We start from the raw sequence: 27318 nt of genomic DNA on the forward strand, positions 1-27318 counted from the left end.
ACCTTTTTCTAGATATGAGTAAAGACCTTTCCACATTTAAGTTTAAGTTTGTGAGTTTTAGAGATCATTTCTATTCTGGTGTTTCTTTATGTAAGATGAGAAAAATTAGAACAAAAACACGACTTTAAAACTTAGAATGCCAGAGGAAAATTATTTCTTAAAAAGAGCATACAAAATAGTAAAAGCTTAATTTTCTCATTATCCAGTGATGGATAATCATCATTGATGAATGGAATAACTATCTAAAAGTAATCAAGCTAATTACTTCAGTGTCTTCTTATCATTACTATTGAGATTCATTTTAGCACTGTTCCTGTTTTATTACTAATTTGCAGTAACTGAGTTCTGATAGATATAAATGCTGAGGTTCTTAAACTCTTTCTATTTAACTGCTCATCACAACCAAGTCTGTACCCACTCTATACCATATTACATTGGATTAAAAGGAAAAAAAAACTGAGTAAGTTTATGTTAGTCCATTTGGAGCTACTATAATAGAAAACCAAAGACTGGCTAATTTATGGAGAGAAATTTACTTGGTTTATGGTTCTGGAGTCTGGAAGTCCAAAACTGAAGGGCTACGTCTGGTCAGGGCCATGCTATGTCATCCCATGGCGCAAGGCAGAAAGGCAAGAGAGAACATATAGAAGAGACAGGGAGGGAGATGGAAAGTACAGGAGCCAGCAAGAGAGGATGAAACTTGCTTTTATAACAAACACTGTCAAAAATAACACCAATTTAACCATAATAATATTAATTTATTCACAAAAGCAAAGCCCTCAAGACCTAATCACCTCTCAAAGACTCTACCTCTGAATAACACTGCACTGGAGCTTAAGTTTCCAACCCATGAACTTTAGGGGACACATTAAACCACAGCAATGCTATGAGAAAAATGGAAGGAAAAAACTGAATATTTTTAAAAATGTCTACCAAAATGTAGCCATTTGAAATAAGTACAGAATTACTCCTTTTCAAAAGTGAACCACTCAGAATAGCCCTGCAATTGGCATCTTTAAATTTTGAGAGTATAAACAGGGGCACTGCAGACCATGGGTGGCTTTTTAACATTCCCAGAAGTTTAAAGGAAAAGTTTGAGCCTGAAGCAATACAAAGCTACATGACTGGCTGTGCCTTTCAAGTTGGAAAATGAAACCAAATAGTTTAAAAGGTGTTATTTAGAAGCATTAACTTCCCAAAGAACAAAATATAAATGCGAAATGGCTATAGACAAAATGAAGTTTTAGTCTTAGTTAAGAGGAAGTGCTAATATCAATATCTTACCTATACAGAAATTTCAGATTTATCAACACAGGAAAATGATAAATTATAAAACTGGAATTTTAAAAAAGGAAACTTTTTGCCATCCTATCTTACTATATTAATGTATGCTGTTTCTTCACAAAACCAAACACCCTACAGTAGTTAGATAAGGTTTGCTTATTAACCTGAATAACAAAGATAACCAATTTTATACATGTTTATTATCTCAGAAACAGAACAGTTTCTTTAGCATAGTCAAACATAAATCATTTGAGTTGGGATTATAAAATTATATTTCAGAAGACTTCAACAACCAGGGGCATCAAAGAACCATATTTCCTATGTAAAATCTGAACAAGAAATGAACGCCCCTAGCCTCACAAGGACAGAAATGAAAACTGCAGTCTAGATCCTGGTACAAGGGAGATGAGGAAAATAATAATTCTCTCAGAGGAACTGTTACCATAAGTTACCATAAGCTAACCCTGAAACCCAAAAAAAGAAAAAAAAATCTCAAACACAATCCACACAAATATCGCACCAAAACTGATAGCAGGAATAAATATATGTCCCTGCTGGAGGAACTCACCCTCAATCCAGACTTTAAAAATTACAACAAAGTTCAAAGGAAAGCAAGCAATTTACAGTTAAAAAAAAAATTCACAGAACATCAAAACAATCAAAGCAATATGAGTGACTAAGAGCAAGGGAAAAAGAAATAAACCCACAAAATGATTTCAAAGAAAATAAAATGTGGGGCTGAGGATGTGGCTCAAGCGGTAGTGCGCTCGCCTGGCATGCGTGCGGCCCGGGTTCGATCCTCAGCACCATGTACAAACAAAGATGTTGTGTCCGCCAATAACTAAAAAGAAATAAATATTTAAAAAAAAAGAAAAAGAAAATAAAATGAAATAATTAATCGTTGAAATTATGAAAAGGAAACAAACAAATTTGATAAATTACCAAATAATGTACTAGAAATGAAAAACATAATAACTGACATTAAAAACTAAATCAACAAAGTGTCATATTGCACATAGCTAAAGTGAATTAATAAACTGCAACTTAAAACAAAAGAAATTTTTCTGAATGCAATCAAGAGAAAGTAATGAAAGATAAGAGATAATAGAGATGAGACAAAGGTGATAAATAAAGATGATCTTACAAACATACAGTTGGAGTTCCAGAAGATCATAAAATAAGAAGTATTCAAAAGGATGGTACATAGAAGTTTCCAGAATTCCTAAAAATGCTAATCCTCAAATGCAGCCTATGTAAAATCTAATAGGACTATTTTTTTTAATTCATACCCAGAGACATCCAATTGAAAATTCAGAACAGAAAAAGAAAGAGAGAATCCTTAAGGAGCGAGAGAGTATCTTTAGAGAGTCTTAGAAGGAATCAGAGTTTGAAAAAGAAGTGGATTCCCTGACAAGGGAAACAAAATGGGCTTGACCACTTAATTCTTAGTAGTAATAATAATATTCAGAAGACAACGGAATGATTTTTTTTAATATGCTGCAAGTAATTAGCTGTCAAATAGAATTTAATATCCAGGGTAACTTTCTTTGAGAAAGTAGGCAAATTAAAAGTATTGTGATAAACAAAAATATATCCTTCTTTCTGCAATCTCTGCCCTCCCCCAACCCTTCCTTCTCTCCCTTTCTTTCCAAAGGAAAAGCAAAGGATGCATGTCAGGTAGAAGACAAATATCCCAAAAAGAAGCCTGATATACAGGAAGGAATGGTGAAAAGAGGTATCAATAGAAGCTTAAATATAATAGGCACTGTGTATGATAATAAAAGCAATGTCTAACTTATGAAGGAAGAAAGAAGATAGCACTATAAAATATTTACCAGTAAAAACACGAGTAAGTTAAAATTGGGTTTTGTAGAGTAAACTGCTTCTTAGGAATTTGTATTTTTTAAGTGGAGGAGGAGCTGACACAAAAATAAATAAATACCACAGTCTCAATGTTTAAACAACATTAGTTTATTTTCTCACAGTTCCCGAGACTGAACATCCAAGGAACCATCAGGATTAGTTTCTGGTAAGGCCTTTCTTGCTGGCTTGTGTCCTCTGACATGCGTATCTTCACATGGCCTTTCCTCTGTACACACAGAGAGGGACAGAGAGATCTTTGTGCCTCAACAGAGATATCAGATCAGGCCTCTACCCATTTAACCTTAACTACCTCCTTAAATCCCCATCTCCAAATACAATTACATTGGAGATTAGGGCTTCAATATACACTTTTGGAGGACACTTTTCAATCCCATAATAGAAAGCAAAAGTTATGATTAACTGTAGACTACATAATGATTAGTATTCATAGTAAAACTGCCTGAACAACCACTAACAGAAGAGATATAGAGCTTACAGCCAGTCCTTTAAGCTCTCAAGTAAATAAGACTAGCAGTAAAAAGGAGAAGGACAATGTAACTCAAAGAAGATAAGAAAGGACAGAAGAAAAGATGCAGAATAAGCACAACAGAAAATACATGTAATATGATAATAAATAAACCCAAATATATCAGTCTTCATTTAAAATAGATTAAATTATTCAGCTAAAAACAAAGAACCAGCTATGTGCTATTTATAGGAGACACATCTAAAAACATAACAATATAGATCCAACTTGAAAGCCAAAGAGAAAAGAAAGATATATCAAGCATTCGTGATCTGTATTGTTTTATAACTGTCAAAAGACTTTAATTAGCCAGGTGTGGTGGCCCACACCTATAATCCCAGCGGCAAGGATCAAGAGTTCAAAGCCAGCCTCAGCAAAAGAGAGGCACTAAGCAACTCAATGAGACCCTGTCTCTAAATAAAATATAAAATAGTGCCCCTGAGATCAATCCCCAGTAACCCCCCCCCAAAAAAAAAGACTTTAAATCAAAAAACACTACTAGAGATATAGAAAGTTCAATTTATAATTTATGCAGATATTTAAAAATCTAAACTTACATCTAACTACAAGCCTCAGAAAGCAAAACATTAATTATCAAGATGAAAATGATAAATCCATGTTTTAGTCAGCTTTTGTACCACTATCACCAAAATACCTGACAAGAACAACAAAGAAGAGGGTAATTTTATTTGGAGCTCATGGTTTCAGAGGGCCCTGCCCACAGATGGTCAACCCCCTATCTCTGGGCCTAAAGTAAAGCAGAACATCATGGCACAAGCACATGGCATAGGAAAGCAGCTCAGGACATGGCAATCAGGAAACAGAAAGCTCTGCTCATGAGGGACAAAACTGTCTCATAGATAAGCTTATGAGGTATACTACATATCCACGTCTTAACAATCCATTAAAATCTCTCTTAATAGAATAATCAAGCAGACAAAAACATCAATAAGTAAAAAGATTTTAAAAACACAATTAAAATATTCACATTACAGATACATGTGGAACAGTACACCCAGAAACTAGAGAATACATGTTTCTTTCAAGCTACACATGTAACATTATTAAAGGAGACTACTTGTTGTGGCACATAAAGCTAAACTCAACAAACATCACAGAAATGGTTCGATACAGACAACAAGCTCTGACCATATCACAAAATTAGTAATTAGAAAGAACAACAACAGTAAATTAGGAAACACCATCCTCAATTCATGGGTCAAACAAATCACAGAAAATCCTCAGAAACATATAATAACAAAACTCAGAAATAACAATAACAAAAACTCTAATATGCAACTAAAGTGGTGATTTGAGGGAAATTCAAAGTCCTTGAATGAAGCAAGTAAGCACCCAACCTGAGAAATCCTAATACAGGCAAAATAAAAACATGGAGAAAGAAAATAAAAGTATAAAAATGAATGAGTTAGAAACAAGCACTTAATAGAAATGATCAGCAAAGCTAAAAGTCGCTTCCCTAAAAATATTAAAAAAATATATTTCAAGACTGATGAAGGGAAAAGAGAACACAAATTAGTATCATCATGAAGAAAAAAGTGGAACATATCACAGGTGTGGCAATGATTAAAACAGACTAAAAAAAATATAATAGAAAACTTGATGCTATACTTGTAAAAGAAGAGTTACAATCATAAATAACCCTTAACAAAAGAATGGATGAATTTTAGAATTCATACAATAAAACACTGAGTGATGAAAACAAACTACAGCTACAAACAACATTGATCAATGTTGTTCAAAAACATAACAGTGAACAAATGAAACAAGAATAAGAGTGTGTGAGAGCACGTGTATGTGTGGAGAGAGAGATAGAGAAGATAACTCCATTTATGTAAAGTCCAAAAATAATCAAAAATAAAGAATACACAGCTTTTGGAATAAATAAAGTTGCCTTTGGGCGAGGAATAAATAGAGTGATTCTAGGCCTGTTATATTAACTTTAGTATAGGTTCATGGATATTTAATTTTTTAACTTATAAAAATGTTTTACATCCTTTTATATGTAAAACATACTTCACCATAAATATTATTAAAAGAAAATTATTTTATGCCGTGAAATCAGTTTCAATAGTATATCCTGAACTTTCCTATAAACAATGAACTTCCACAAGATCTCATAAAAAAGAGAAAATTTACTGTTAAATCTATCCATACCTGTTGGTATGAATCCATACCTGTACCTTTTATACCAATATATAAAGATGGTATAAGATGACACTCAACTAAACAAAAAACTCATTTTGAAGGACTAAAACAAAAGAAAGCAACAGGAAGTAAAAGAGCAGAGAACCTAAGCTTGAGTTGGAGAAAGGAGAAAAAGTGACTATTCCAGAGTGGAGAACACAATGTCTGAAAAAAGAATAAATGGCCCAGAAAATAAGTCTGGAGGTGGACTATGTTTATTTTACCTTACCTTCCACAGTCAGATCATAAAAAATGGAATATACAAACATGAATGCATTCCTTAGGGTCATGTCTTGTGGCTAAAGATAACTTCAGTTCTAAAAGTGAAGAAAAAAATTTCTCTCTATATTTCACCATCAGTCCTTATGTTTTAACATATGTCCTCTTGCTAATTTCTGTCCATTTTAGAGCTCTAGTTCTGTTCCTGGAAATACCAAATTTTCATGATAGACAGAATGATAGCTATGTGGTTTCAAAAAGGTAATTTATGGCTAAGATGAAGTTTTTCATTTTTAACAGAAATGAAGAAAGATACAAACATATGGATAAAATAGACACAGGCATAGACAGGCACATGCGTGCGCGCTTGCGCACGCGCACACACACACACACACACTCACAGAGAGAGAGCTCAAAGTTAATAATGTGTTTAAGCCTTCCAAATGTATTCTAAATGCTAAGAGTCCAGAAGTATACACATACAGGGCAGGGAAAAAAAATCTTTAAATTTTAGAGACAACTCCACAGGAAACAAAAATCATCTATTATACTACAGCAATTAAGTGTGCATCAATAAATGTGGTGAGAAGATCACATAGGAATACAGTAAAAAGAGACTTAAATTGAAAAAGGGAAAACATTCTCATCGCATACTATCAACTGTTATGTCTGTTTTGTTGGAAATAGCCATTAATAGTAACAACTGAGAACTAATGAATGATTTTGGGTTGAGGCTAAATCTTCATAAACATCTAGGATTTTTTCATTTGGATAATGCACTGATCAGTCAGGTCTGGGTTCAAATCCTATCTGACTTAAACGAAAGGCTCAAATATATTACACTAAGCAAATAATATGAATAAGAATAATAAACTGCAAAAGATAACCAAGGAAGACCATAAGTAGGTCTATAGATTTTATATCAGGAATAAGGTCAATGTAAAACATCAATATCCTTTATCTCTCCCAAAATATTCTACCTCTAGGACTTTACTCAAGTGGAATAATCATAGACAGGTATAAAAATGAGCTACAAGATAATCACTGTTGTATACAGGGGGAAAAATCCTGGAATATTACAGCATATCCCCAACAAATTATGATATATCCATAGAACAATATTATTCATTATTCAAAATATTATACATTATTCCATGACATGAAAAGTGGTTTGTGGGAGACCAATCTAGCTCGTGACTGGTCCAACTCCCCTGCTGAGTGGTATGGCATCCGTGGGGTGGTCACTCTGCTGTCTTCTAAGGTTCCAGCGACTGTGTCTTGTGCAGGAGCTTGTCTCTCCACATCCCCAGGGATCCAATCACCTCACCTGTCCTTGTAACCCTGTCCCCCTTGACCTTCATTGGAGGGGATTTCCTAAGAATTTAGATTCCCCTCATAAAAGCTCACTCCAAAGCGTGCTTGCTCTCTCGCCAGCCCCTCCTGTAGTTCATCACTCTCCCGTTTGGAGAGCTTGAGGCTGAGGGCAGAGGAACCCTCCTGGATCTTGGTTTAAAAGTAAATTGTGTGTCTGTTTTATTTCTAACACCTTCGGAATTTCCCGAGTGACCTTGAGTTAGCCATCTGTGCTGGACGCAAATGGCAGTGGTTCATCTTTATGTTAAAATTACAAAACAATATATAAAAGTGCCATTTTTAGTACTTATTTTTCTATATATGAATATAAATATATATGTGTATATATACATATGTGTGTATATATATATATATATGTGTGTGTGTGTGTGTGTGTCTATAAAAAAACAAAATGATAACAATAGTTATCTGTAGACATAATCTTTTTCTTTTCTTGTCTGGATTTTTAAAATTTTCTATAATAACATTTGTCATTTTCACAAAAATAAAAAAGTGTTAGAGTTGAGAACAAAGATTTGAAATCTCACAATGGCAACTATACGCAAAATACAGAAATCAAAATGAGAAGTTACCAACATCATTACTACACCTTTATATGAGAGCCTTAAACCCAAAACCCACACGTACATTATTAAACAACTGGATAATGCAAGAGAAGGCAGAGCATTTGAAGAAATACTGAGTGGGAATGAGCTGAGAGAACTGAAGAACAGACCTCGGTTAGTTCTGGATAGTGTAAAAATTTTAGATAGCATCATGGTTTATGCAGGTTTCATCAAAATGAAGCAGATAGACTGCTTTACATACAACCCGGAGGAAATGGAAAAAATAAGTTAAAATGATGAAAAGACTGTATTATATTACAAATACATATTTAGGCAAACATTCTTCCTTCTGTAAGGCAATAGGTGCTAGGCCTAGAATAGTTCCTCCTCCCAAAACTTCCTTTTGTCTATATCCTCCCAGGATCTAATAAGAGGAAAAAACTTACAGCAGGCACCCTCAGCCAGAGATTCAGAACCCAATACCTGGCACAGAAATTAACCAGTTCTTAGGTAACTTTCAGTTGAAAACCTTTATTCTTATCCAGACATCAGACATCTTTAAAAACCTATGAATGATCTTTCTCAAAAACTACCTATATATTTATTTTTGTTTTTTAAAAACTGGGAGGAGGTGAGGACACCTCTCCTTGGAAGGAAACAATTATAATATAGAATTATGTCCCTTCTGCACTGTCCTTTCCCAAGTTGATGCTTAGAAGTTTCCACATTAAAAAACATTGTCCAAAATAGTTTTCAAATGTTTTAATTGTACAGACTGAGTTAAGTCAATTGAGACAAAGAAGTTAACCAAACACCTTTGGTCAAAACTCCTAAAAAAGTATATAAAGCAAACAACTATAATGACAAACAAGGGTTTCAACTGAAAATTATCTAAGAATCAATTAATATATACGCCAAGTGTCTGAAATAGTATCTGGCTGGGAATGTTGTTAATCTAAATTGGGCCTGAGAGAATGTAATTTCTTTAGCATTATCACTCAAAGGAAGTACTAATAACAATAGTATTACTGTTAATTTCAATAGGTGACCACTCACTTACCCTCTTAAGTGCAAATATATGCTCATTCGCCCAAGACCCCACAGCAATGTTAAAATCCAAATTAATTCATTATGTTTATAATGAAAATGAATGTTTATCCCAGTATATTAAACTAGTTTCATTCTTGAGCTTTCTAAATTGTCTGTCAAAAAAACAAAAATGGGCAGAAATTAATTTGACCAATCCTGCCCATATTTACTGGCATAGAGGTAAAAAGCCATTTTGTCCTATGTGTCAAACTCAAAGACTGAAACAGCTTGCTGTCAGCCTCAGAAACCATTTTTTACAAGCATGGCACACTGCCTTTAGCCAACTAAACACTAAAGCATGTTGGGCTTCCCACACTGCAAATTATGTGGAATTCTCTCCACATTTTGTGGTTGCAAAAGCACTATTTTGTGGATCACACAGTTCAAATTAAGGGCACATCTGACCTTAAACAGAAAATTCCCATGAAACAAACTATAATTGACCAAGATCCCATCGGCCTTGAAAGTCTGTGTTCTTAGGCTCATAATCAAACATCTCAAATATTAGTTTTTTTTGAAAGCTAAAGACATAGTAATGTCAACTCTTTTAAACTTCTTATTGTGTTTCATATGAATTCTAAAACCTCATCACAAATATGAATGTCATAATTGCAAAGAAAATGGGGGAAGGGTATGCCATCTGCTACAGTGGATATTTATAGCAAATATAAACACTTTAGGGGCAAAACCTAAAAAATTAAGACAAAAACCAAAATTAGATGCATTATTCATCTAATTTCTAATTTTCATACATTTGCTGAAATGTAGTAGCTTCAACCAAGAAATGTGTTTAAGAAATATTCCAAAGATGAGATAGTTTTCTTTACAGTGACTGCAGCATTGTATTATAGCATTAATTTAATGCAAGCATTAATGCATTAATGGGTCACTCTCTGAAATCAAATGCTACTTAAGTCATGTTTAACATAAAAAGTATCAGAACTTCCCCAAGATTTGCTTCTTATACTTTTGAGGTCTACTCTGTAAGTTCCAGACTTAGAGAATGAGTGCCTTCAAGGTCATTTCTGAAGTGCTAAAAGAATAAAACTCTATACTGTGAAGCAATTTTTTTCCTACAGATTCCTCTACTACAAATAAATTATTGAAGTTTAAGAAATGCCTAGTTCAGTCATCTATGGTGGAATAATTCAGTCCATTTTAACAGATAAATATATGCTTAAGATTATTATTATATGGTTCCTGGTCCAAGCTTTCTAAGAATTCCAGAAAAGTTAGAAAACAGCATTTTTAACATAAATTGACTAAAATGCTAAAAAGTTGACAAGCCTTAATAAAAACTATTTTTAGCTTCTAATCTTTAGACCTGCTAGTTGTTTATTTTTTGTAACTTTGTTAATTTATTATTATTTTTTAATATGGTGCTGAGGATTGAACCCAGTGCTTCACATATGCAAGGCAAGCACTCTACCACTGAGCCACAACCCCAGCCACTAGACCTGCTGTTCTTAGTACATATGTATCATCATATCCCTGAATGGTTTTCACTAGGCTAGACAGACAAATATAGATGTAAGTGTGGTACAGTTATAAGACCTATATCAGTCCATGCGTGTGTGTATGTGTGTGTGTGTGTGTGTCTGCATGTGTTTACACATACGTAGTTTCAAAAAGAACCATTCATGAAACAATCATCCCAAATAAAATAAACCTATAAGAAATCTCAAGGAACTCACATTAATCAAGGAATTCTAGGAATTAAATCACATCCATCTTTGAACCCCAAATTCTTACCTTCTATCCTGAAGTCCTAATGGTACAACAGTAACTGAGTTAGGATTTTTAAGTCTGTGACTTTTCTAAACAAATTTTTCTCCAAAAATGTTTAGTTGGCTGCAAATTTTGGAAAAATGTTTGAGAAACTGAGGGATTTTGTTTGTTTTTAAGTTTCAGTTCTGGTATATTCTACAGCAAAGTGACAAAATTATACTCAGAATCAAAAATCTATGTCCCATATAAAATTTTACGATATTAATGGTTATTTTAAGATGTTTTCTTTCAAAATTTCCCCATTGCAAAAGAAAGATATTTCCCTACAATATCCTCTACTTGGGTAGTACGTGTCTTTCACAAACAAAATTACATGTAAAGCATATACTTGAAAATTTTAGTGACTTCATGACACTCTTTTCTTCAAATAACTTCTCCCATTTCATTTGTATTATTCAAAGTAATCTGGATGATGTAATCAATGTGCCACAAAATTTTACCTTTGCAGTACTTCACAAAATAAAGGTACTTTTCATCAGCACCTCTGATTTGCAGCTGACATCAGATGTACACACTGTTGAGTGGAAAGACAAACAAGAATAGACTGAAGTGGCCAGAGGCATAGGGTGTGAGTATATGGGGTTTTCTTCACCCATGAGAAACACAGAAAAAGAAAACTTACCCCCTTGTGTAATAAATGTACCTATGTATTAGGTTTCATATTAAATACCTCATCCATGGATAAAACTGTCTGAAACAACATCAAATTATGCAAGAAACATCAGGTTTTATTTGCAGTTCTTAGAAATGTTACTCCTAAAATTAGTTGGATCCTTCTTAATCTAAGAATGAAAAATGAATTCCTCAACAAAGAAAATCCTGTTCTTAAAGATATAGCTAAACCTCATCCTCTCACTGAAAAAAAAAAAAAAAACTTCATCATAGTACAGGTATGCTGTATTTCATAAGTGTTGAGGCTGAATATAAATATTTCATCAAAGACTAAAGGATCACTTTGAAAATTTGGGCCAGCTCTGGGGGGAAAATTCTTTTTAAAGATGTTTTTGAAGGCTTTGTAAGTACTCTGAAATTCCAAAATATGTTTTCTTTAAGAAAAAAGGAAAAGAAAAAGAATTTTTTTTTTTTTTTAAGAGGGGAGACAGAAGCAAAATCAGGGCGAGGCTGAAAACCTACCAAGGCTAAAGACACATAGCTCCTCCACAAGCTTAACCGCATGCTAAGAGGGAACCTCTTGGAACTGTTGGAGCTCGCAGGGAGCCTTCCACCTGGGCAAACAAGGTGAATTTCGGCCAAGAGCGGCGAGATCACAGAGTAAAAAGTTCAAGAGGAGTCGATCCCCTTCCTTTGGCTCGCAGCACTTCGCTTCTGGAGCCGGCGGCCGGGCAGGGAGCAGCCGGCACCGGGTGCCGGTCTGCAGCCACCCGCTTCCTAGAAGGCCTAACTGCTCCGGCCGGTAGGGGACCCGGCTCGGAGGCTTCGGGAGGCGAGCCGGCACCCGCAGGAACAGAGTCCCCGCCAGCTCCCTGTGTGTGGCGCTGGCTGCTGCAATGACTCCAGTCCAGCTGCAAAAATCTTACCGCAAACCCAAGCTGCTCTGGCACAACTTCAGTCTCAGCAGCCTCAATTCCCCCGCGCCCTCCGCCACACCGCACACCGTCCCCACCCGGAGGGTCACAGCACGCCCCGCCCCGCCCCGGGCGGCTACCTGTCCCGGGGGCCGAGGACCCCAGGCTCACCTCATACAAAGGGCAGCGCGCGGGCGCCTCAGGAAGAGCCCGGGGAGCATGGCCTCATCCAGTTCCTCCAGGAACTTTCCTGACATAGCACTTCTCTCCTCCGCTGCTGAGAACAGGGCTTCCAGGCAGAGGAGGAGGACAACGATGAGGAGGCGGAGGTGGCTGTAAAGGCGGCGGTGGCGGCGGGAGCTGGAGCAGAAAGTGAGGAGCAAAGCCGACAGGAGCCTCCGCCTCGCGATCTGCCGTGGGGTTCCCGCCCCCAGGGTAACCAAAGCTCCCTCTTAAAGGCGCCGGCCCCGTTTTTTGGCCCGGAGGTGGTGGGGGTGTGTGGGCGGGAGGGAGGAAAGGAGAACCGAGAAGGAGTCTAGTAAAGAGGGAGGATGCTAGTAGAGATGGAGAGATACTGGGAAGCCACCGCCCCGGCTGTGCCCGGGCTGGTCGCTGGCCCTTTTCTGGCTCTTTCTCCTCCAGCCTCACTGGTGTCCCACATCTGGTCGCCCCTCCTGGGCAAAAGGCACCAAGGCTATGGCAAGTGCTTGGACCCCCGCGCTGAGCCACCCCAACGGCTGGCCTGCAACCCACTACAGTTCATGGAACCTCTCCTTGTTCCTAACTGTGCACACTCCTATTAGGGTTTTTGACTCCCGCCCCCACCGCGGCACCACCCTTCCCCCGCTTCCCAAAAGTAGGCGAACCCAGCCTGCGACTGCCCAGTGGAATTTTATTTCCCAAGGCTGCTTACCTTTCCTCCCTGGTTATTCTTTCTTCTCTGCAAACACTTTCACCTAAGAAGGAGTGCAGGAAAATGAAGACTAGCTGGGGGCCCTACACAGATCTTTTAAGGTGTTGCTGATGTGTGCCCTGCCTGAAAGACTTGCCAAGTGCCCTCCTTTACCCCATACTAAATGACCACTTCCTAAGCGAACTTCAACTGGATTTCTAGAACCGTTGACTTTCATGAAGGAAGACTGGCTGCAAAGATCGCCAAATTGAACTCCAGGAGGTCACCCCAGAAAGATCCTGCCTTAAGATGTAAATGATGCTGCATGTGAAATGCAGTTATTAAGTTACACATGATATTGGTTTTCCAGGTACCTTCGTTTGTGGTAACTATTGAGACCACAGCAGAGTGGGGATATCCAGGGGACTCACAATATCAGCAGCTATCACCACCCAACAGTAGCTCCAGGGTGTGAGTAGCAGAGGGTCTGCCACTGTCCACTGGCTTGCTTTGCTACCTCATTGCTTCTTAGTACTGTGGGCCCTCAGCATAGTGTGGTACAATACTATGCATTTGCATTCTTCACTATGTCTTCTGAGTAGTGGACTGGTTATTTGGGGTTAAGGTACAGGCTAGGCTCCAAAGCACTGCTTCTAGCACAGGACTGAGAAGAAATGGTATTTTCTAATTCACACAAAAACACTTACAGGCCTGAAACTAGACCCCAACATCTTAGTTCTTCCCCTTCTGCCACCTATAGCTGTGAAGAAGTGCTTATGCTGAACTGGTAGAGGGAAGAGGGCAGGAAGAAAATATGCAAAATTGAAAGAAACTTCTGTTACCAGATAGAGAAGAAGTAAACTCTGGGCTCTATAAAAGCAGAAGACAGGAAAGGAGATTAACAGTAAGCAAGATTGAAGATATCCTGATTTTATAATAAATGCCTGTATAGTATGGATAATTGAATGTGACAGACACCCACCTCAAACTGACTTAAAACCTACAACAGAAGTGGCTGAAATTCACTGGCTCATATTTTCATAAATCCTAAAAGTACAGCATCTTTTCTATTTTTCCTCCAGATGCCCAAAGACTATCAGGGTTCAGTTTCTCTCCCTATCTTAGCTTTGATTATACTTGTTCTATTTTCTCTAAGCAAGGTTAAGATCTGCAGCCCCAGGCTTACCTCCAACCACCTTGACAACTGATCCAATCAGCAAGAGAGCAGACCAAGAATCTCTCTCCTGGAAACTAACCATTATAACCATGAAGTGGAATGCACACTAACTGACTGAAGTCATTTGCCTATGTTAGATGAACATCAAGTGAAATAGCTTTAGTGTCCCATTATCCATATACAACCAAACTAGATAAACTGAGTAGAAAGTAAGAGGTTTTCCCAAAGGAAAATTAAAGTGTCATTAGCAAAGAAGGGGAATGAATATTGTAGATAAAAACCATAGATGCCCCCCGTTCCCCAATATCCAACTGACTACCTATCTGTCCATTTTATCAGTAGTCTAAAGATTGAAATGACAAGCATACCAATAGTCATGGAGTTGCAAGTAATTTAACCAGCCAACCATATCCTTTGACCTCAGGAGCCACTAGGAGGTCCTCAGTGATATTGAAAACATTACTTGCAAATAAACAATATGCAAGATATACTTGTATTTAGTAATGTTTCCCTTTAAATTATGATAACTGGGGCTGGGGTTGTGGCTCAGTGGTGGTGCTTGCTTAGCATGTGTGAGGCACTGGGTTCAATTCTCAGCACCACATACAAATAAATAAAATAAAGGCCCATCAATAACTAAAAAATATTTTTTAAAAATTAGGATTACTCCACCAACATACATCCCAAACCTAAGGCCAAATCCATTGTTAGGCCTTATGTCATTGTAAGCAATTCAACTAGATGAGTACATAAAAATTCCTTGTTACAAGGAATTTGTTACAAACAATTCCTTATATTCATTCTACTTGAGAAAACATATGACCCATAAATAATCTCATGTCAGTATCTAAGTGCCACATGGTCCAATTTCATTTAAACAATTCAATAACTTCTTTTCAGAGATAGGATAAAAGAATTTATATTTTGGCCTACCAAAAAAATGCCAATTTCTACTTTTTTCTTCCCACCCAAGAAACTTTCTTGTAGATGCTAATCAAAAGAGTTTTATATTTTCTTCCTTAATTTGTAAGTTTTATAGAATTTCTTACATATCATATAAAACAGCCATAAACCTGCAAGAGGCTTTAGAATAATCTAAAGGGAATCTTCAGTAATAAAGGAATGAAAGTTCAAAAGTTGGCTTGTGTTGAGCTGTCTTTCGCATCTGTAGAGTGCCTGCCTTGAAGCATACAGAAGCAAAAACATAGAATATGGTCATTATCCTCAAAGAGATTAAATTTAGTCAAGGAGACATAACCATCAAAGACATAAAACAACTACAGAGCATCACAATACACCATATAATTTAGTATAAAAATGAGTGATGAAATCTCACATTAAAAATAGGTATGAGAACCCTGTTTCATAAATATATAAGAGATTTAAGACTATCCTTTGATTTTTGCTAGTACAGCTAACCCATGTAATTATTGATTACTATACACTATGAGTTCTAAATTGTACTTTAAAAGCTAAATTTAGCTAAATGTAAAGATTAAGGTGAAACACTTTACTAAGTTGGTGTTATCCAAACTAAGATTATCTGTAGCAATAGTCTGGGATTTGTATGGAATAACAAGTTTGTTTGGTATTTATTCATGTCATTTGATGTTTTATAGCTAGATTTTATAACCTGATGTGAGTAAGTTATATACAATTTTGTGTTACTCTTCACACTGGTTTTAGAATTTAAATGTATTTTTGAAAGGTAATAAGGACAGCCTTATCTGTTTTAAGGCAACATTGTAAAACACGAAAGCATTTTGCCACTTTTTCCACATACAAAAAATTAAAAACTCCCTTAGCCTTTGGGGAGCAGGAGAAGTAGACGTGAGAGGGGCTGGGGTTGTGGCTCAGAGATAGAGAGCTCCCCTACCACGTGTGAGACCCTGGGTTTGATCCTCAGCATGACATAAAAATAAATAAAATAAAAGTATTGTGTGCAACTACAACTAAAAAATAAATAATAATTTAAAAAATAGGCATCAGATTAAGAGACATTATGGACTTGAGTATTCTTGGAAACACTTTTTAGCAGGGAGGAAACTTGATAGCCTTTGGGGGGAAAAGCAGAGATAAAAGGAAGGTGCTTTCCAAGTGATAAAACAAAGTGAGAAGGCATTGAAGGGAAAAGATACTGACATTTATTGGAACATAAAGAAAACCTATACTGTCATGTCAAGATTGTCATGATTTAGAAAAATATTTCAAACAAAGTAATGAAATGATTTTACAGGATATTACCATTATTGTCTGTTGTTGTTGATCATTTTTGTTTTTGTTTTCAGTGCTGGGGTTCCAACTCAGGACCTCATGCATACTAGGCAAGCATTCTACACTGAGTTACTCCCCAGTTCCAGCCACTAATGTTTCAATTAAAATAAAATATCAGAATGTGTTCTACTTAATAGATTAAGAAATATTTGTTAGGCCAGGCATAGTGGAACACACCTGTAATCCCAGCAGCTCAGGAGGCTGAGGCAGGAAAATTGCAAGTTCAAAGCCAGCCTCAGCAATTTAGAGACCCTGTCTCTAAATAAAATATAAAAAAGGGTTGGAATGTGGCTCAGTGGTTAAGTGTCCCTGGGTTCAATCCTTGGTGTATATATATTATTTGTTAATTAATACTCATATTTTATTTTCATGTGTATTCTGAGTTATGATGTAAATTCCATGTCTTATTTTGTGTCATGTTCAAAACAAGTTCAAATGCATTGGTTCTGAAGCCAAATAGACTGGGTATGATATTCTACTTTGTGGCAAGATATTAAGTAAATAACATCTCTCCAAGCATGAATTTCCTTATGTGTAAGAGATTTTCAGCACAGTCCTCTATACACAGTAAGAGTTATAAATGATACTTCTTATATGATGATTAGATTGAAGATGTTAAACCCTGAGTACCAAGAGGTTTTTTTAAAAATGCCAATGTCTGGGGCCTACCCTCAGAAACCCAGATTGATTCAGTTTGGAGGTTGAATCTGAACATCAGTGAGATTGAGTTCCCCAAGTGATTCCAGTGTATAGTCATGGCTGAGAACCCTGGTTTGTAACCAGTGAAGAACACATTTAGCACCTGAGGAGCATGATGATACAAAGTGGGCACAGTGGTCTCCATGATTTATTTTTCTATGTCTTCACCAAGCCGTAGATAGCATGCTAAGTGGTTAGTAGAATTCTAACTACTTTATTTTCAACATTGCCTCTGAAATGTACTTAACTGTGGTACAAAATGCTCAGGGTTTATCTCAGTTAGTAGCACAGATGAATCCTGAGTAATAATTTCTTGTGTATCTTACCACATGCACAATTTATGGTCAGTTATCAGCATACAGTAGTTTCTGTTAAAAGTTAATAAAATGACATCAAAACTCCCTAAGGAACAGAAGAACTAGAAAGAAATAGCATTGGAAATCTATAAACTGAATAATTAGCAAATGACACATTAAATTTCAGCTATTTTCATCCTGACTTTTAACAGTGTACCTTCTAAATATAATAATTAGTGATGTGCTTTTTGTAACTTTACACTCATTAATCCATTTTGAGTGTTTATAACTTACTCATTTTTTTCCCTATCCAGTCAATCCCTTAGTGTTGAAGCAGGAAAAACTCCTTCAAATACTATTTATTTAAGAGTTTCAGAATTCAGAACCATTGGTATTTTGCCCGGTTATTTTGTCTATGTAAATTCAGATGTCTTCAGACTTCAGTTGGGGAAAGAAAATAAAGATAGTATAATTCTGAATCTCCGCAGGGAGATATAGCAACTAACATAAGGGAAAAAATTCCAAAAACTTCAAGTCTGATAACTAGACCATGATATTATAAAATCGAAAGTACCCAGAACCACGATGAAGTCTTCTTGTCTGAATCTGAATCTAATCCAACCTCTAGACCTGACAGGAAACACAGAGAAAAAGGGATCAATTAAAACCACCCCAAGGAGGCAATCAATCAGATCTAGATGTCAAGCATTCCATAAGAAGAATGACCTGCTTTCTCTACCAAATCAATGGCATGAAAATGGGTCAGATTTTAAAAACTAAAACAGATTTAAGAATCATAATAATTAAATGCAACGTGTGAACTTTGTGTTCTGTTTTTAACACACCCCCAGTGGGAAAAACTCTCAACACAACCCGGAAAACTAGATTATGAACTAAGTATTAGATACTATAAAGAAATTATAATAAATATTAGGATGACATATCAGTTATATATAGACAAAGTGTCATCAGAGAGACATCCTGAAGAATTTTTAAATCCTACAAAATATTGAAAGGAGGAATAAATAAGAAAAGGACTTATAATTTTTGAAGCTGGGAGGTAGATTCATGGAGGATTATTATCCTCTTGTCCTTATTATGGAAAGTTCCATAATAAGTAGATTTTTTTTTAAAGAGAGAGAGAGAGAGTTTTTTAATATTTATTTTTCAGTTTTCGGCAGACACAACATCTTTATTTGTATGTGGTGCTGAGGATCGAACCCGGGCCACACGCATGCCAGGTGAGCGTGCTACTGCTTGAGCCACATTCCCAGCCCAATAAATAGATTTTTTAAAGAACTTTTTTTGATGTCAAGATAACTTTTTATTAAAATCTTTCTCTTGGCTTTGTTAATAATACAGTGATATATGTGGATCTAACCCTGGTTGCATATTAAATATTTTTAGAAACAAGCTCTTGTCCTTTCTTATAATATTTTGGCTAATATTCACATTTCAGGCATCTTTTAACACACTGAACACCGAGGAAAAGGTGTTATTGCCAGTATTTTTGCTTGGTGGCTTATGATTAGGCTGAAAGAGTGTCTCAGAGGGAAAGCCCACAACCATTCTACACAGTTGGTCTCTATATAGTGGCTGTGCTCTCTCGCCAACTCTCTCTATGCTTTATTTCTTTCCCATGTAGGTGGCACCCAGTTTTATGAAGGCTCTGGCTTCCTCTACCTTGAAATGTCCATGGTGAAGTCTACAGGTGTGTTAGGGATTAACTGGCTGGATGCTTCTATTTTTGCAAACTTTTGTAGAGATGTGATCTCTTGGCCTTCTCCCTTCCCTCAGTCTTCCCCATTACACTATTTTCTACCACTTTGAGTAGGCTCATGTACACGTGCACGTGTGCTGTCACATACACTTGTGCGTGCACACAATGAGCCTCCTTTTAGTCCACGTTTTATGCTGGAGTTTCTCCAGCACTAATACATGGACCATGATTGCACATGACTAAATGTTAGGAGAAAGTAACCTTTAATGTGTCTATTTAATTTATTATGAATATAAAATACAACTCATTGATTATATCATTTCATGGACATATCTTCTTAGGATAAGGCTAGGTTTTTTAAATTAGTCATTTAAAACTAATAAGTGAATAAAAGTGCAGATATTTTGAGGATATGTAAAACTTGTGAAGGTATTTCATATCTGACTAAGGACTAAGAGTTTTGAAAATTCTGCTTTATAGCTGCATAAGAGTGTATAGCTCATGCACTGCCAGCCCAATTCAACAGGGGCTTAACTAAACATGGAAGATAGCAGAACAGTTAAGTAAATGCTTTGGCATTTAATTATCATAAATTCTACTTCTAGTTCCACCATGGCAAAGGGACCTTAGGCAGTTATTTAACTTTTTCGATCCTCAGATGTTTCATCATCTATAAAATAAGAATAGGAATAATGTGTTGGAAAGCTTAAATAAAACATTTATCTGTAACACTTAAGACAGTTCTTGATACAAAGTTAATGTCAATGCATGTTTAGAGCCATCATCAGTGACACATAATTCGTATTTTTCTGATGTTCTTTAATCTCATACCCTTTTAGAAAGTTGTAAAATGGCTGGCAGCTAGCTTGAAAACTTTCTATTAGGAAATACAACTAACATATCTGTGTCATCAAGAATGAGGAGGGTTTTTTAGCATAATTTTTTCCACAAGTGGTATGTTTCTGATGATAATAAATTGTATCATTTTTATCACATTTGTAATCACTCAGTTTTCATCATTTAAATTTTTAAAAACTTATAATGAGCTCTCACAAAAAGTATTATTTCAAGAACCTTGAAAGACTATTTAGAAACTATAAGATATCAGTATTTCATATATATTTTTTAAAAAATATAATGGATAAACATTTATTTGTATTGAAGAGAATTTTAACTCAAATTTTGCTGGATTTTCCTGGAAGTCACAATTTTAAGTCCTCCATTTAAAAATACTAATCCTAAAGAAAACAATTATTCTCAAAATTACTCATAGTCATTTTTATTCCTTCTTATACACAGTTACTTGACTTATAATATTTATTTCTAAACCTTTTCTTCTGATGTTAGATATGTAAAATACACAGATACAAGAAAAGATAATAAATCAGTATACCAATAAAAATGTTTGAATATGCCCAATGTGGTGGTCATTAGAAATGTACCACTCAGCTGCCCTGGTGCAGGGATCTCACATCATTTCTAACCTGCTCCCCTGAAGATCCATCGTTACATTCACTTTGACCATTGGGGGATTCTTCTAACACCTAACTTGATTGATTGCTTCCTTGGGGTGGTTTTAATTGATCCCTTGGCCTGGCCAAAGTTTCCTTAGAACTTCACAGCAGTGTAAGATCCTTCTTACCTGATCCTTCTTCCTTTTCTGTATCCTTCCACAGGTGTACTGCATCATAATTGAAGGTTGTTTCTACTTACTCCTTCCTGCCTTTTATCTTTCACAGATATTCCACCAATAAGTCTCTGCCATGCCTCATTCCTGCTAGGCTCAGGCAAACAAATCCAGGCAATATGAATTTGACAGATAGGATAAAATGATACGAACATTAAAAGCTATAAGGGGATTGTAGCACAGGCAGCCAAGAAAAGCTACAGGTAGTTGGTGTGTACTTTTTCTTTTTCTTTCATTTTCTCAACTCAGGAAAATCTCTTTGAAGTACCATATCATGTATGTTACCTGTAGAAGAGTGAGAAGCTATCTACAACTTTAAGAGAGGCATGGCATCATTACAGTGAGGCAGACCAGTAGAAAGGAATATCCTGGAAGAGAGGACTATGGCTGTTAGTTTCATGGAGCAAGAAAAAAGAGAATATGCAACAGAAAAGAAAAAAAAAAGAGTCACTAATTTAGAATCCCTGTTTTGGAAAGTAAAAGAGATAACAGCAGTGCCCACTAGAGGAAGACAAAGTTATTTCTAACTTAATATGAAGAGGGATTAGGAGAGAGGGAAAGAATAATTAGCTCAATAACTATCTCCAGAATTCTTCTCAAATAGAAAAATGCCCTTGCTTGGAACATTTGATATGAGAGAGGCATTAAGGCTGAAATGACAAACCTGTGCCAAAACATTCCAAAAGGAAAAGGCTGGATTGCACAGACAGGGGTAGAAATGTATTGCTTCTGAGGGTAACAAGGAATGAGGAGTGAAGAGCTCAAGAGAAGAGAAAGAAAGAGGGGAAGGGGCCTGAGAATGAGGTGAGGGGGAAAGATCATTGAGACTTCTGCTGGCAGCATACTGAAAGACATTGTAAGAATTGTGATAAGAGGTGTTCTGTGGTATTTGTGATGAGAGATGTTCATAGGTATTTGTGATACTCTTATTCCCAACCCACTTTGTCTTCTCTTCGGAAATTCATTAAAGTCTAACCAAGCTACAAATGCTTTTTAGAAATCGTTTTTGTTTGCTATTCATTTGCTTTAAGAGAATTCAAAGAAATTATGATCCCTGTTGACTGGGTACAGACTAGAGGAATTAAAGAAACAGAAGGTTGAGAGGTAGATGTGTCTGAAGAGCCTAAGTACTTTAGGAATTCTCAAAATTCTTGATGAGACTTTGGACTTCCATTGCAATGAACTTAGGGGTGAGTTGAGCTCATTTTGTCTGGCTCATAAGAGGTGAGAAGGCCTCAGTTGATCTCTGGTTTACACTTACTGTTGTACACTAGAACTATAGATTTTTTTTTTAGCTCATCACATACATCTTCACTTTTTACAGTTAAGAACTTGTTCTGGAGCAGAGCTGGCAGCTGGCTCCAGGGTTGGAAAGAGGCCTCTGACAGAGATTTGGGTTCTCACTATTGGAAGTGTTGTTAGCTTGCATGAAGTATCACCTGCCCAGGGGTAGGGCACAGCAATGACAGCAACTGCTGCATGAAGGTAAAGAGTCTTGCCAGGAGTCTCACAGAGTCAGCACTAGGGCCAGCAGATAGCTAGGGGCTGAGGGAAAGGAAAAGAAGAGAATGTAGCTAAGAGTTAGGCAGAGCTGGGTTTGCATCCCAGCCCTGTGCTCTAGTTTCTGTGCAACCCTGGAAATTACTTGTCATTTTGTAAAATTTCATCTGTAAAATGGGGTAACTAACTTGTAGGGTTTTTGAACATTGAATAAAGAAACATTTATTAAGGAAATAGTAGATTGCCTAGAATAGAAGAGACAGATCATCAATTGGCGACTAATATTAATACTTGTGGCTTTATTAAATGAACAACTTGACATGAGCAAAAAGTGAAAACAAAAGGAAAACCTTGCTATTTTTTCCTCAGACCACTGATTTCAGTCATGGTATGTGGAATCCCCTTCCTCGTTTCTGGACTATGTGTCAAGCAGAGCCTTTGCTAGTTGTTCACTTCCAGTGAACATTTCTCACTAATTTTAAGATAATTTGTTGTTCATTATAATCTAATGAATCTTAGTCTAGATGTAGTAGTGAAAACAGAATTCATTTTAGTAATGAAGACTTGTTTTTCATATATTCAAAAGTCTAATCCAAGGATAGCATAACTTTGATGTTGGTATCTCTACCTTGGTGTATGTTTGAAAACTTCCATAATACAAATGGATATTAAAGCTTAATGCAGTTCAATCATCAGAATATTTAGACATTTTGGATATCAGAATATTTAGAGATTTTGCCAAGTTTATTTTTAAAGGGGAAATAAAACTAAAATATGTATTATTTTCTTTTTATTTATGTTAGTCTTATGACAAGTTAGCATTATTGTGACACACACAAATATCAATATAAATGAACACAACTTAGTTAAATTACATTTAACTGAAGTCGTGTAAATAAGCATTGAACAGATGGTGGGAAGAAGGGAAGGAGAGATTGATTTTTCAGGTTCACTGGGTGCAGGTTTCTGAAATATCAACACAGAGATAATGTGGAGGAAGTGTGGCATTAAGGTCAAAATAAAAAGTTCTTCTTGGGGATGCCATCAGAAGCTTACTAACCAAGAAAGCCCGGTACTGGATGGATAAAAAACTAAGTTCTACAAGATCTTTAAAGAAGAACTAACACCAATACTTCTTGAACTATATCATGAAATAGAAAAAGAGGGAACACTTCTAAACACATTCTGTGAGGCCAATATCACCCTGATTCTAAAACCAGACAAAAACACAACAAAGAAAGAAAACTGCAGACCAATATCTGTAAAAAATATAGATGCAAAATTTCTCAATAAAATTTTGGAAAATTGAATACAAAAACATATCAAAAAGTGCTAGGAGCCACAAACAGATAAATGATGCATGGCACCTTTGGTTGTAAAGTGACGCCAGCTAGCCACTGAGATGATATGATTATGTTAAGATTTACATTCATATGCAAATTGGGCTCCTGCTGTTCACCTTGGCCTGCTACCGGACTCATGTTACAGGACTCCTGGAGAGTTCCCATTGGTTGGGGAAGGATAGTAGGAGGAAATTCCGGGGGAGGTCCAGGCCCCCCGGTTCCGGGGGGACGCGCGGTTCCGGCAGACGCCCGCGTGGGAGGACCGGGTTTGGCTTGCCGGCGCCTACGGAGTATTGGCGGCTTTTTCAAAAATAAAGTTTTGTTCCTGCTTGAGTGGCTCGTGATTCTGTGCCCAGCCAAGACTGCGGCAATTGGCGGCCCGTGCGGGGAACGCCTGAAACTTAGAGGTGAGTAAAATTGCTCGCCCCTGAGGGAAGGCGACAGAATGGGTGACCATTTCAAAAAACAATGTGTTCTTGTTTTGATTTATTTTGTTTTTATTTCAAGCTCCCTAGCCCTAGAATTTTCTCAGGCAGACTGGGAAAAATGGTTGGCACAAGGTTTGAAGTTATTCAGCCCTGAGAAAGAAAAAATTGATACAACCATTCTCTGCTCCGTTTTTGTTTCATTCTGCTTCGGCTTTGTTTTATCCTATCTTATTGGGTTTCGTTACCTTTATAGTAGATTAGAATCTAGTAAAAAACAAACCGAAAAACTGTTAAGTAAATTGTTAGAGATCCAAACTATGGTAGAAAAAACGCTAGGTCAACCAAAAGAGAAGGTCTCTCAAGCTAGTCAGACAGAGGAAAATTTAAAAAAAGAAAGCTTAGAGGAAAAACAGCCATCAGGTGGAGAATTACAACAGGAGGCTGCTACTAACTCCGTTCTGTCACCAGAGGGCGTAATTCAACCAACAACTCCATCTACAGCTGAGCGGCCCTCAACTCCCGTAGTTGATGGACGGAATTCTGAGGCAGGACCCCAAAGATTAGCATGCCCTGTACTTGAGCAGGCAGGAGGGCAACAAATTCACCGTGCTTTAGATTTCAAAACAGTAAAGCAATTAAAGGAGGCTGTAACAACCTATGGGCCGCAAGCTCCCTTCACGATAAGCATGGTCGAATCTGTTATCAACTTGGACATGACACCAGCAGATTGGGCTAACGTGTCGATCTGTGCTAAACGGAGGACAATATTTGTTATGGAAGGTTGCCAATGAGGAATTTTGCATGGAGACAGCTAGGCGAAATGCAGAAGCCGGTTACCCTCAAAGAAATATAGATATGCTATTGGGAAAGGGACCTTATGAGGGTCAAAGACAGCAAATTGAATATGACCCTGGCGTATTCACACAAATTGCTGTAGATGCAGTTAGGGCATGGAAAACTTTACAGGGGCATGGAGACTTACAAGGTCAATTATCTAAGGTAATACAAGGAACTAATGAACCTTATGCTGAATTTGTAGATAGACTTATTCAGTCAGCCTCTAGGATATTTGGAAATACAGAACAGGTAATGCCATTTATAAAACAACTGGCTTATGACCAAGCAAATCCTTGCTGTAGAGAGGTCATTAGACCATGGAGACATGAAGATTTAAACACATATATTAAATTATGTAGAGACATTAATGAACAAGGGCAAGTCTTAGCAGCAGTACAACAGGCTTTAAATGCCAGGCCAAAAACATGCTATAATTGTAATCAAACAGGACATTTTAAAAGGAGTTGCCCCATAAGAGGAGGGTTTAACAAAGCTGGGTATCAAAGGAATAGAATACCGGGTATTTGCCCACGATGCCATAGAGGGAAACATTGGGCTAATGAATGCCGTTCTCAAACCACCATAGAGGGTATTCCGTTATTAAAAAACGGACAAGGACCAAGTGTTTACCCACGATATCGTGAAGAAAGGTATCAAGCTCCATTGCCAAAAAATGGACTAAAGGGCCCAATGCCCCGGAGCCCAAAACCACAAATATATGGGGCAATGGAGGAACCCAGCAGCACCATCAAGGTAGTGCCCAGGACGCATTATCCATTAAATCCCCCATCAGACAAACTAGAGGGAGCACAAGGCTGGACATCTGCGCCTCTGCCAGAGCAGTACTAACTCCAGAGATGGGAGTTCAAATCATTCCCACAGGAGTAAAAGGACCTCTTCCCCAGGGAACAGTAGGCTTATTATTGGGACGCAGTTCTTCTACACTAAAAGGACTTATGATAAGTCCTGGGGTAATTGATCCCGATTATGAGGGTGAAATAAAAATTATAGCTAGTTCTCCAAGAGGTATATCAGTAATTTCACCAGGAGATAGAATAGCACAGTTATTAATAATACCCAGCCTGCATGATAGATTTTCCAGTTTTAATGTAGAAAGAGGTTCCAAGGGATTAGGCTCCACAGGTGTAGATTGGGCTATGCTGTCTTTAAATTTAGATTCTCGCCCAATGCTAAAATTAAATATTCAAGGACATGACTTTAATGGGCTGCTGGACACAGGTGCAGACCTTAGCATCATCTCTCGTCAAGAATGGCCAAAACATTGGCCATTACAACAAGCCACTCAAACGCTTCGAGGCCTAGGAGTGGCAACAAATCCCCATAGAAGTGCTATGGTATTAGATTGGAGGGATCCTGAAGGATGTGAAGGAACTATACAGCCCTATGTATTGGATCATCTTCCCGTAAATTTATGGGGACGAGATGTCCTAGATCAATTAGGATTGACATTAACAAATAACATCAATCCTAACGCGCCCACTACTAGGGCTAAACAAGGCTTTAGGAAAGAAAAAAGATTAAGAGAACAAGAACAAGGTATGACAGCACCTATTCAAATAGATCAAAAAATAAATAGACATGGATTGGGTTTTCAGAAAGGGCCACTGAGACAATCAAAATTACTTGGAAATCAGAAATACCAGTGTGGGTTCCTCAGTGGCCCCTGACTAAAGAAAAGATACAAATAACCCATGACTTGGTCAGACAACAATTAGCGGAAGGACATATACAACCTTCCATATCCCCCCATAATACTCCCATTTTTGTCATTAAAAAGAAATCTGGTAAATGGAGATTATTACAATATTTAATAGCCATTAATAATGAGATGGTTATTATGGGACCTGCTCAATCAGGGATTCCTCAATTGTCTGCTTTACCAAAAACCTGGCATGTTTTAGCTATAGATATTAAAGATTGTTTCTTTTCAATTCCAATTCATCCCGAGGATAGTCCACATTTTGCATTTACTATCCCTGCACTGAATCATGAAGGTCCTGATCAGAGATATGAATGGAAAGTACT

The 27318-nt window shown here is 36.9% G+C and overlaps 1 protein-coding gene across 1 annotated transcript in view; it reads right to left on the bottom strand.

Moving 5' to 3' along the window:
* GPR63 (G protein-coupled receptor 63) overlaps positions 1 to 12746 on the bottom strand; it is a 41134-nt gene extending 28388 nt beyond the window's left edge. Inside the window, exon 1 of the mRNA XM_081296383.1 lies at positions 12591 to 12746. The gene's annotated coding sequence lies outside the window, so the exon portion shown is untranslated. The remainder of the gene's footprint in view (positions 1 to 12590) is intronic.
* Positions 12747 to 27318: the final 14572 nt, after the last annotated feature.

Source organism: Spermophilus citellus (assembly GCF_964194105.1).
Source record: "Spermophilus citellus genome assembly, chromosome: 5".
NCBI classification, from domain to species: Eukaryota; Metazoa; Chordata; class Mammalia; order Rodentia; family Sciuridae; genus Spermophilus; species Spermophilus citellus.